General features: G+C 44.1%; 1 non-coding gene across 1 annotated transcript; it reads left to right on the forward strand.

Moving 5' to 3' along the window:
- The first annotated feature begins 4,095 nt into the window (after positions 1-4,095).
- Positions 4,096-4,168, forward strand: TRNAT-UGU (transfer RNA threonine (anticodon UGU)). The gene has a single exon. It is a non-coding gene; the product is annotated as a tRNA-Thr (tRNA).
- Positions 4,169-12,599: the final 8,431 nt, after the last annotated feature.

Here is a 12,599-nt window from a genome sequence, read left to right on the forward strand (position 1 = left end):
GAAATGGCCCTGTGGATGGGGGTCTCTAACTCCCAACCTACAGGGTCTAAGACTGGATGTTTTGGGTCAAGCAGAAGGAAGGAAATGGGGGAGAAGGAGAAAATGACTCAAACATTTCAGGAGCCAGGCCAAGCTCTCCTGCTCACAAAGTGCACAGAGCTTGCATTTCCGTTTTTTGGCAAACTTTAGATGAAAATGGAATTTCCCCAGCAGCTGTGGCTATTCAAACCTTTCTTCTTCTCTTCTTCTTCTTTATTTTTATTTTAAGAAAAGCACCTCAGGAATGAGTCATTCCCTCCCAAGAGAAATGTGTGGGCCTGGCCTATATATTAAAAGAGGGCTGTAACAGTGGTTTCAACCTTTCCTCCATAATCCAAGAGGCAAAAGTCATTCCAATTCCCCACCCCACCCCAAAAAAACACCCAAAGGGGGAAGGAAGAGAAATTAAAACATTTGCACAAATAATAGCAAAGCATGTGCTTATTAGGAGAAAGTCACACCCAAACACTGATGATGAGGATTTTAAAAAAGAAATTGATCACAAATTGCTATAAAAATGTGGAGAGCCAAATTTGACATTGGCAAGATGAGAAACAGAACAAACATTGACAGGTCCTTCCATGGCTTTTGAGACTATTCTCAGTGAAACCAGCAGGGCTTACATCTAAGCAGACCCCATCAACTTGGGGAGTCTGCGATAGCCATGGTGAAAGTTGAAGCAGGGCTGTCTTTTATTTCAGATGCATTAAATCTGAACTCTTTTTCCATATTGGCTTCACTGACTGCTAATCTGTGGTCTGAGAGTAAGGTTACCAGATTTTTTTCAATGAATCTGGAGACACTTTGATTGATTGATTGATTGATTGATTAATTACTACACATTCGGGACATTGATGCTGCAGCGATGGTGATGGCAGAGGGGTGACCACCGCCTTGACCTCAACTGCCATGTTTCCCCTTCCTCCGAGGCTTCTATCTCCTTTCTCCATGAGCCTAGGCAGCCCCTGAGTTGTTGGTTCTTTGGTGGTGGAGGTGGTGGTGGGGAAGCAATGTGTGGTGGGTTAGGCATGGAAGGCGGAGAAGGAGGGCTGAGAGCAGCGGCGGCAGCAAGGTTCGGGCAGTGCGATGCCTCCCTTCCCATCGGAGCAGCCCCAATCCCATGCATGTAAGCAGCAGGGGGCAGGGATCCCTCAGCTGGGAAGGGAGGCTTCCCCTTGCCTAACTGAGAAATCCCTCCCCCCTCCTGCTTGCACACAAACTCTGATAGGCAGCATGAGCAATTACAGAACAATTAAATCAAGAACAAATAGATTACAAAACAGTTTTTATCCAAGAGCTATAACCATCTTAAATGCTGCAACTAAATAATATGATCTTGGGGAGTTGCGATGTGTGTGTATGTGTGGCTGTAATTGTGTTTTTGTTTTTGTTTTTATGGAATGGCATTCAATTTTGTTGTACTATGTACAATGACAATAAAGTATCTATCTGTCTGTCTGTCTATCTATCTATCTATCTAGCCTCCCTTCACAGCTGAGAGATCCCCGCCCTGCTCCTGCTTGCATGCAAGCAGGAGTCGGGAGGCTGCTCCGATAGGCAGCATGAAGCCTCCCTTCACAGCTTAGTTGCTGGGGTCAGGGAAGGTGGAGGCAACCCGGAAGCTGCATCTTAGAGCCATAGCTGTCAAGTTTTTTAAAGGCAAATTCCCTTATGCTGAATAGGCTTCCTCGCGAGAAAAGGGACAACTTGACAGCTATGCTTAGAGCCCCTGCACCACCATCATATGGGGACTTCCAAGCAGCTCCTGAAGCCAACCAGAGCCAACTGCTCTGGGCTGCTGAGACTGCCGCTGCTGTGTTTCCCAGCAGCGTGATGGAATCCGGGGACATTCCGGGGCTCGATCTCATTATTTTTTTATAAAAAAAAGTAGAAGTAGAAAAAAAACATTTTAAAAAATTGGAAGTTGGTTTTCTGTACTGGAAAAAAGACATCAACTTCCTGGATTTATTTCTTATTAGATTACATAAAATTTCCCCAATTAATTGTCAAGCAGTTTTAAAAGAACTGCCTTTAATACAGGTAGGTAGCCGTGTTGGTCTGACGCAGTCGAAAATAAATAAAAAAAATTAAAAATTGTCTAGTAGCACCTTAGCAACCAACAAAGTTTGTTCTGGGTATAAGCTTTTATGTGCATGCACACAAAAGTTTATACCCAGAACAAATTTAGTTGGTCTCTAAGTTAGTTGGTCTCTTTATTTATTAATGCTTTTAATACACAGGTGAGAATGCCTCTTTTAAGATCGTTACTTGTATATGAATAAAAAAACAGAGGGGTTTTTTTGCTATGGGAATATTCTTTTTATTTGTATGCAAGAGTAATTGCTTAACCTACTAACAATGCAATCCCATACATGTCTACTCAGAAATAAGTCTTTGAGTTCAATGGCACTTGCTTTTAGGTTAATGCGTGTTTGACTGCAACCTATGCACATGTGATTATTTGACTTTTCCAATCTCAACCATGTCTACTCAGAATTAAAATGAGCTTACTTCCAAGTAAGTGGCCATAGCATTGCAGCCGGCAGATTTTTAAATGCAAAAACAGCTCTACTTAAACTCTAGTGCTGCACACCTGTAGATTATAGTAAAAGATCATATTATCAAGAATGGAGGGAGCATATATTTTAAAATATGACAGGTTGTTCCAAAATTGAAATTGGAAGCAGCAATGCACACTTTTCTCTTTTTTTGTTATTATTGGAAGTCATTAAAAAAATCATTATGGCTATCCATCAGGATAACACACACCAATTCACCCATGCTATTTAGAAGTTTCTTTGTCATTGCATTGTCCCAAGGAATCTGTTTTCCAAAAAATTCACAGGAGGGTGAGACTGAGGGGTGGTTGCAAGTAGCCACAAACGGAAATCATTTGGTGCCAGAGGTTCTCCATAAACTGAAATAAACTGTTCCTCACCAACCACAGATTACATGAAGCGGATAAGCATGGTTTGCTAGCCTCAATTTTAATTGCTGGTAGGAGAGCAGTGAGCAAGCACAACATCTCAGATGCACTTGGGGAAGTGGCTTTGGGGTTCATAAATAATACTTTAATTGCCACCGATGTATTTATGTTTCAGGCAAAGGTCTGGCTTTCTTCCACAATTGCAAGCTACTCCTATGGGCTACGTGACTCAAAACACGGGACAGAAATGGCCTCTTCATTGTACAGTGGTACCTTGGTTCTCAAACTTAATCCATTCTGCAAGTCTGTTCCAAAACCAAGCACACTTTCCCATAGAAAGTAATGCAAAATGGATTCATCCGTTCCAGAATTTTAAAAACAACCCCTAAAGCAGCAATTTAACATGAATTTTACTATCTAACGATACCATTGATCCATAAAATGAAAGCAATAAACAATGCACTGCAGTCACACACACAATCAATCAATCAATCAATCAGTAGCTGAACTGGGTTCCGCACAGTCACAAAAGCAAAACAAAAAGCTGCAAAAACAAAAATAAAAAATAGCAAAAACAGACAGACTTCAGCGTAACACTCAAATCGAAAGTGTAGCACTCAAAACGGAGCACGTTTGGCTTCCGAAAAAAGTTTGCAAACCGGGACACTTACTTCTGGGTTTGCAATGTTTGGGTTCCAAGTTGTTTGAGTACCAAGGCGTTTGAGAACCAAGGTACCACTGTACTTGTTTGGACTGTATAGTCAGCCCTCTACTCCACTCCACTCGAATCTGTTTACCTTGAGACGTTTCAAATCTCGCCTGCATGTAGAAGCACAGGGCTGCTCTTCTCTTCTTCTTCTTCTTCTTCTTCTTCTTCTTCTTCTTCTTCTTCTTCTTCTTCTTCTTCTTCTTCTTCTCCTCCTCCTCCTCCTCCTCCTCCTCCTCCTCCTCCTCCTCTTGAAGAAAGAGGAACTACACGAATTTAGTTAGTTATTTTGTATAAAAGTATTGGGACAGTGCACAACAGTAAAGCATAAAACACAAACTATACAGTAATCATTAAAGTGCCTGCAATTTAAACAGCTGCAGACATCAGTCCACATGAAACAGATGCTTGAAAGTCAAGGCCAGCCCAAGTAGCTCAGTTGGTAGAGCATGAGACTTGTCATCTCAGGGTTGTGGGTTTGAGCCCCATGTTGGGCAGAACATTCCTGCTGCCTTGCATAGAGCTGGACTAGATGACCCTGGCAGTCCCTTCCAACTCTACAATTCTATGATTCTAAGACATGAGACAAACAACATAATGCATTTTCCCTTCAGGGAAAAAGCGATGAGTGAAGGTCTTGCTGCCTGAAGCATTTGCCTCAACCTTGCCTCATGGGTGGGGTGGACTGGCCTGACTGAAAGTCAAATGTGAGCATACCTGCTGAATCTCTGCTGGAACAATATCCCACAGCATGGAACCTTTGGCATAAAATGCCCAACTTCTAGTGGAGGCCATGCGGGACAACTAACAACTAATATATAAGGGCTCAGGCAGTTCTTAAGGTATCATGGAAACCAAGTTATTCAGGGCTTTCTATATCAGCCTGAGAATCTTCATCCTGGCGTGGTGGCATATGGGCAGCCAATGTAGATATTTTAGCAGAGATCTCTCCCCACCAGCTGGAGCTTCTGGCCCAGGCCCAAATGTAGTCCCACATAGAGAATGTTACAGTAATCCATTCTCAATGTTACCAGTGCACGGAGTACAGTGGTCAAGTGATACCAAACCCGATAGGACCATAGTTGGCATAAAAGACAAAGCTGGTGATAGGCATCTCGAACCACCGAGGTCATGTGGACCTCTAATAACAAAAGCTATCCCACAGTTCCCCCAAGCTATATAACTGTTCTTTTAGAGGGAGTGAAACCCCTTGAGTAAAAGGCTACCAGCCTATATTCTGGACACAGGATCCACCTACTTACAGTCGCCTTCTTCCTAGATAATTAGTGTAATCCAGGAACACCTGAAGTTGCTCCATCACCCTTACCTTCCAAGTCCCGAACTGCAGAATCCGGGACTGGCAGCCGTGTGACACCGGAAGTTGCGTCGACATAACTTCCGGTGTCGCTTTGCCCTTCTATGGGCACCCAAAATGGCCGCTGCCGGCTTCAAAAGTCGCTTGTACGCATGTCAGGAAGTGCGTTGACGCAACTTCCGGTGTCGCTCCGCCCATCTATGAGCACCAAAAATGGCCGCCGCCGACACCGGAAGTCGCGTCTATGCACTTCCGGACATGCATAGATGCGACTTTTGAAGCCGGCGGCGGCCATTTTTGGTGCCCATAGAAGGGCAAATCAGAAAAAAAAGGCTGCCAGCAGGAGAAAATAACGGAGAAAAGTGGGAGACGAAGTGATACGGGGGACCACTGGGAAAAGGTAAGTAAAAACAGGGGGTTTCCCAGGGAAAACGGGGTACTTGGCAGCTATTCCATCACCGCCCTCCTCAAAACCTTTCCTACATGAAGAAATCCTGAAGAACAGATGAATGAATCTCTGAAGCCAGCAGAGTGCCATTAATTTGGGAATATTGGATTCCCCCTAGGAATGAGGAGGAAATAGATTCATTTCACATCCCAGGGTGAACCTCCCTAGTTTGCTATTTCTAAATCGCACCAGGCCAGCCTAAGACTGATGTTGCCAAAGCAAGGGACTCACAAGTATGTCCCCCCCCCCATGCCAGCTGTTTGATAAGTTTTAGGATTGCGGCCTTAGGAAATGCTTTCTACTGCTAGGGCATGGGTGGGGCCCATGTAGGGCATGGGTAGGCAAACTAAGGCCCAGGGGCTGGATCGAGCCCAATCGCCTTCTAAATGCGGCCCGCGGATGGTCTGGGAATCAGCGTGTTTTTACATGAGTAGAATGTGTCCTTTTATTTAAAACGCATCTCTGGGTTATTTGTGGGGCATAGGAATTTGTTCACCCCCCCCCCAATATAGTCCGCTCCCCCCACAAGGTCTGAGGAACAGTGGACCGGCCCCCTGACAAAAACGTTTGCTGACCCCTGTGCTAGGGAATGTCTTTGCATGTGTATTGTGAAGGGTACTGGCTATATCCACCAGCCTGGTTTAAGTATGATACTGAACAGGTAAACAGTTTGTAACTGTGCAGGGATCCACACCACCTGGATCACATCTAGTTGTCACACCTGAGGTATTTGTTGAAATATCAATGGTATGCTATAGCACATTTTTATTTGTTAATGGCCATTGCGCTTAAATTGTCTACTCTCTGGACTGCTTTGAGCACAACATAGTTGTGGAAAATGCAGTATGTGAATTAGCTTACTATGATTATGCAGTCTACCTCCAGGCCACTGAATTAATAATAATAATAATAATAATAATAATAATAATAATAATAATAACAACAACTCAGCAACTTGGGTTGCCCCACCCCAGATCCCAGTATGAGGTGACATAAACAATCTGGCTCTTCAGAGTGGAACTCCCGATTAGCAATCGCTGAGGCATTCATTTTTTGTGACTTCATATGTGAATTTCCACCTCTCAGACTAATGTCCTGATAAGAACTTAGCTATCCAACAGATCTTGCACTTTTTTTAATGTCGCAGTGTAGTTCTCAGCAGTTCAAACATGTAAAATGTGGATGGAGATACATATTTTGAAAGAAAACACATGTAAATACATATGGTATTCAAATATGTATATGTAGTTTGAGAAGGACCCCCTCCCCACCCAAAATAAACCCTGCGTATTAGTGCAGAAATGGGACAGACTGGACTTATGACTAAAAGCTTGCTTAAGTGACACAAACCAAAACCAGACTCCTCCATCCCTTCTCTTCATACAATTCCAAGAAGCAGAGTGTTACTTGGAACACACTTTAAAAACTGCTGTTCTAGACTCTCTCTTACATATTTATTTATTTTTAAGCATTAGCTTTCTCTTCAGCTGGCAACACATGCAGAGCAGCTTACACAAGATGAATGACAAATAAAAGTCCCTCCAGCCGATTTACTGTCCTAATTGCAACATGGGCTTGGGTGTGTGTGGAAACAAACCAAGCAAACTCTGGCGCCAGTTCTTAACTTAAAGCTGCAGTTGCAATGGAAACAATTCAGGGAGAGAGGATGGTGCAAGTGGAGCTGGTGTCCCAGCAGTTGGCTGATACAGTGGTACCTCGGTTTACAAACACAATTGGTTCCGGAAGTCTGTACTTAACCTGAAGCGAACTTTCCCATTGAAAGTAATGGAAAGTGGATTAATCTGTTCCAGACGGGTCCATGGAGTACTCAACCTGAAGTGGACTTAACCCGAGGTATGAGTGTAATTGGTTCTGAAAGTTCATACTTAACCTGAAGCGAACTTAACCTGAAGCGAACTTTCCCATTGAAAGTAATGGAAAGTGGATTAATCTGTTCCAGACGGTCCATGGAGTACTTAACCTGAAGCGTACATAACCTGAAGAGAACTTTCCCATTGAAAGTACTGGAAAGAGGCTTAATCTGTTCCAGACGGGTCCATGGAGTACTCAACCTGAAGTGGACTTAACCCGAGGTATGGGTGTAATTGGTTCCGAAAGTTCGTACTTAACCTGAAGCGTACTTAACCTGAAGCGAACTTTCCCATTGAAAGTAATGGAAAGTGGATTAATCCGTTCCAGACAGGTACGTGGAGTACTTAAACTGAAAATACTCAAACCAAGGCGTACTTAAACCGAGGTATGACTGTACATGTTTGTATGTGGTGCTCAGAGAAAAAACCCTTTGATTAATCCTTCACATTTCTATAGAGCATCCAAATGTGTACATTCCTCTGCATGTCTCCTCAGAAGTAAGTCTCACTGAGTTCAATGGGGCTTATTCCCAGGTAAGCAGCCAGAATAGGTGGTGGTCCCTTAAGGAAACTTAAAGGTAGGCCCAGCTCTAAATTTTGGTGCTTTTTGTCCACTCCCCATCACTTACAGGTTCACAAGCCATGTCAAAGTAAAAGGACCCCTGGAAGGTTAAGTCCAGTCAAAGGAGACTATGGGGTTGCAGTGCTCATCTCGCTTTCAGGCTGAGAGAGCCGGTGCTTGTCCACAGACAGCTTTCCGGGTCATGTGGCCAGCATGACTACTAAACTGCTTCTGGCACAACCGGACGCCGTGACAGAAACCAGTGTGCATGGAAACACCATGCCTGCCAGTCTGTAGCGGAGCGGAGCTGCTGAGCAAAACTCAACATCTGTCTTCACTAGTGGCACTATTACAGCAACACTCACTGGTGCCCATTTGTCAGGGTGGGCCAGCTTGATTCCAAGCACTAGGGAGGACAGAGCATAGGGGCAAGAACTCTCTTCTGTGCCACTATCAGGCCTGTTGTCCAGTGCCTCCCTTGGGCCCAGCGCCACTGAGTGGTGTGTGGCCAACAGAATTAAAATGGTGGCATGCCATGTAGACCTGGAACTGCAGCTCATCCATCCCCTCAGTCTGTGACACCACTCTGCTGAGACACATCAGTTGCAGCGGTGGTGGCAGTACTTTGCCTGAGTGGGCCTTGAGCTGGTGCCCGGCCACTTTAAGGATGAACAAGGCTTCTTTTTTCTTCTTCATTTCTTAATGAGTATCCTGGATGGTGTTCTAGTTTTACATTGTAAACACAACACCGTTTTCCACACTTCAATTGGCAGAGATCCAACAGATAGCCTCCGCAGAACAAATACCACCATACTTCGCCAAGGCATTTCAATTTCACAGTTTAGCAAATCACGCTGAGTTCCTTAAAACATGCTTTCCCCCTGCTTTGCAAATCCAGTAATGTGAAATGGCAAAGTTCTCTTTGTCATTTCTCCTCAATGAAATCTCAGATTCCTGGTTGCTGATCAAATAAACACATACAAATCGAGGATCAACTCAGCTGCACTCAGTTCCCATGGCTAACTTGCCCCCATGGATTTCAGTGTGAATGAAGTTCAACCAAAACTGCAGTCTTATAAATGGTTACCCAGGAGTAAGCCCCACTGAACTCCTTAGGGCTGAATATTTCCCAAAACTTGCTGTCCAGCAAACTGATGATAAATTGTAGAGTCCCTCTGCTACGATTAATTCATGGTAGGTGCTTTACAAAGCCATTTTTCTTTTGCAAAGTAACTGTTCAAGGAGAACTATACTGTAGTCATGCGGCAGAACACTTAACTGTTGGATGATTGCCTGTATAATATGCACCTTTCAGTCTCTTTGCAACAGTTAAGTCAAGGAGCCCGTCCTCGCAGACCTACCGGGAATCAATACACAGAAATCCAGTGCTTACAAAAGTGGCATGTAATACTTAACCCGCTGAATTTACACCTGCCATAAGGCTACTAAAAACTGCACAATGATTTTCTCTCTGAGAATTTACCTCAACGAATCACTGACACGCAGCATGCCACTATAGAACTTTGTAGCATTATGGTTGCTGTAGAAATGCAAACAATTGCAGGGAGTTGTGGAAGTGATTGGAAAGGTATTACTAATGTTGCAACTTAGCGGCAACATGCTAACTTTGCTGCTGAGAGACCTGCACTGGTTGCCAATTTGCTGCCAGGCCAGGTTTGGAGTACTGTACTTGTGTTGATTTACAAAGCCTTAAATAACTTTGGACCCTTACGGTTGTTACCCACAGCCCTGAAGTGCCAGGACTGAGCTTTTAGTGTGGAAGGCCTGCTGGATACCAGTAGAGGTTCAGTAGAAAGATTCCCTCCCTTCTTTCAGACATATTTGGAAATTATATATTTTTGGACAGGCCTTTGCAATATGAATGTTCTCAAAATTTATTGATTTCCTTTAAAGGTGTTTTGTGCCAATTTTATTTTTACATGTTATACACCACCTTGACATTTGTGTGTGCCAAAGTGTGGGTTATAAAATACATAAATAAATGAGCAACGATTTAGTAAATGCAGTAGGTAAATACTATCTCCATACTGTAGATGCTTAAGTGAGAGAGAACAGCTTGCCTGAAATGGTCCCATGATTTATTACACGGTAGAACCAGTCTTGGAACCAAGACCTTCCTCTGTGGGAAAAACACCAATAAAAATGAATTTGTCCAAGCTTTTTATATTCTGTGCGTGCCCTGCTTTATTGAACTGCCACCTGATATTCATTTTATTTTTTTGCTGATTATTGCTTTTATTGTGAAACTGCTAGCCAAAGGGTAGGTTGCTAAATAAAATTATAAGAATATAGTAATAATAATGATGACGATAATACATTTCATCTCTGTCTTGAATATGTTTACAGTGCTTATGCAATATGTTATTCCAATCAATTTTCTGATGCAAACTTCTATTAAAAAGGGATGCTCCTTCATACTAATGTTTTACTGAACCCAGCACCCATTGTCGTTTGCTGGTAAATTTGCTGCCTTTTTCTACATCAATCTCAAGACGGAACTGTGGGGGGGGGATAATAACTGTTTTGCACTGCATGTATTATTTTAATTGAAACAGAGGTGGAACATTTGGTCAGAGGTCAAGAAACAGCCTGGTAGTTGACACAGCTTTGGAATGCCATGGACCTATTGTAAGTTCACAAAAGGAAATGGCACGACTGTATAAGCCTTTGCACAGGAAAAAGTGACACTCTAGGAAGACACATCCTCAAGGTTAAAAATATTCTATATCATTTGGGATATGTATGATCATTCTATAAAGCATCACGGGATTATTGATAATTTTTTTAAAAAACCACACACACACACAAATGGTGCACCAAGAAGTATGGGGGGCAACGCTTCCTGGTCTTGAAATGACCACTCTCCACATCAAATGGGGGGGGCGACTTTTGCATGGTTGCCTGCAGCCCCCTGGACCGCAGTGCGGCTCCCAGTAGTTCGGGCTGGCTTCATGCTCCCCAGGCTGGATACCTGGGGTCTCCGCCTACCTCAGCCAATCGCCCAGTCCCGCCTGGGGGAGGCGTTGCCATGGGATTGGCCAGGTAAGGGGAGGGACCGCCCAGCCCACACAACTGAAGGTGAAGCTTACCTGTGAAGTGGCAGTCAGCTCCAGAGCTTCTCCCACCCTCCCCTCCCTCAGTTAAGTCCTCTTTTGCAGGTTAACCTCTTTCCCACAGGTACGCAGGCACTGCTACATCAAGGTCGCTGTTGAAGGGCTGGAAAGGAATTTCCCTGCATTGGCAGGTTTTGCCTTTCCAGTAGCAATACGTCACAACTTTGGCGGTTACAGGCCTGGGGCGGAATCCTTTAGTCAATCTTCCTAAATGGGGTGTGTGTGTGAAGTGGTGACCCACACCCCCTTTGTGGCGGTGATACCCGGGTTCCCCGTTAAAGGGGTCTTGGGGGAGGCATTGGCCATACGCTGAGAGGTTGTCATTGCTCTCCTCTCCAACAGCGGAGAATTGGGGGGGCAGGCTCTCTGCTTGAACATATGTTCTCCAGAGCCAGCCCAATCCCCACACATCATTCTGGATAACCCTGATGTCTCCCAGATCCCCGGCTGGGGACTGGGAAGGATAAACGCCCAATGCCTGAGCCAAGGTTTCCCTACATCTGAAACTTAATAAAGTTGTGGCCAATTGTAATCCCATAGCACTTTGTCTTGAGTCATTATTCTGCTCGGGGGTCGCTTGGGGTTGCGGGGGCACTCCGCCTCTCCCACGCAAATACTATTGCAAATGGGAGGGACTGCAGTGAAGGTGGAGTGGACTTAATGATGCTATTGTAAATATGTGATGGTTATGATAATTATGATAGCCTACCCTGTTTTATGGGATGTTAAAGGTGTTGCAGCTTGGCATGAACTCATGTGTACAGTGGGAAAACTATATGACAAACCTTGAGCACTTATTAAAGAAGAGAATGAATAATAGTTTCCCGCTTTAATGTCATTTTGGGGAAATGACAGGAAGCCAGGAAGAGGGATTCAACAACTATTGTATACTTTACTGGTCTTCTCTAATAAAAAATAACTCATGAAGTAGTCTCTCTTTTTATTCAAAGAGTAAACAGTTGATGAGATTCCTGGCACACACGAGGGATGCACTTTGCCTTCTTAAATAGTCAGCGTGTCTCTGAAACAGAGAAACAGGAAACTTTTCCAGTTAGGCTGTGTCTTCACCAGCTGGCTTCTCCAAAGGCAGTGATGTACAGGAAACAGGGCCACATTTGGTAAATGTGCACAAAACTAGCCTGCTCGATGCTCTGCAGAGATATTGTTCGACTCCCTTAAGCTAGTACAGCCCATGAGCAGGGGTGGGGGGTGGGAACTGAAGCCCACAACAACATCAGGAAGGCACCAGATTTTGCCCAAAACAATATTTTGCCTTTACATTTCAACAGCTGCTCTGAAGGGCAAGCCTATTGGATAGCTTTGATTTGGGTCCAAAATCACAGCATACCACCCTAAAAACTCTGGCTTTAGTCCAGGCATCCCCAAACTGTGGCCCTCCAGATGTTTTGGCCTACAACTCCCATGATCCCTAGCTAACAGGACCAGTGGTCAGGGATGATGGGAATTATAGTCCAAAACATCTGGAGGGCCGAAGTTTGGGGGGTGCCTGCTTTAGTCTATCAGATGTGCAGCTCTGCACTACAACATCAGACATTCAACCATTCCAAGGCAAGTAGACTAGACATCACCATATGGCA

Source organism: Zootoca vivipara, chromosome 5 (genome assembly GCF_965207765.1).
Source record: "Zootoca vivipara chromosome 5, rZooViv2.hap1.1, whole genome shotgun sequence".
Lineage (NCBI taxonomy): Eukaryota > Metazoa > Chordata > Lepidosauria > Squamata > Lacertidae > Zootoca > Zootoca vivipara.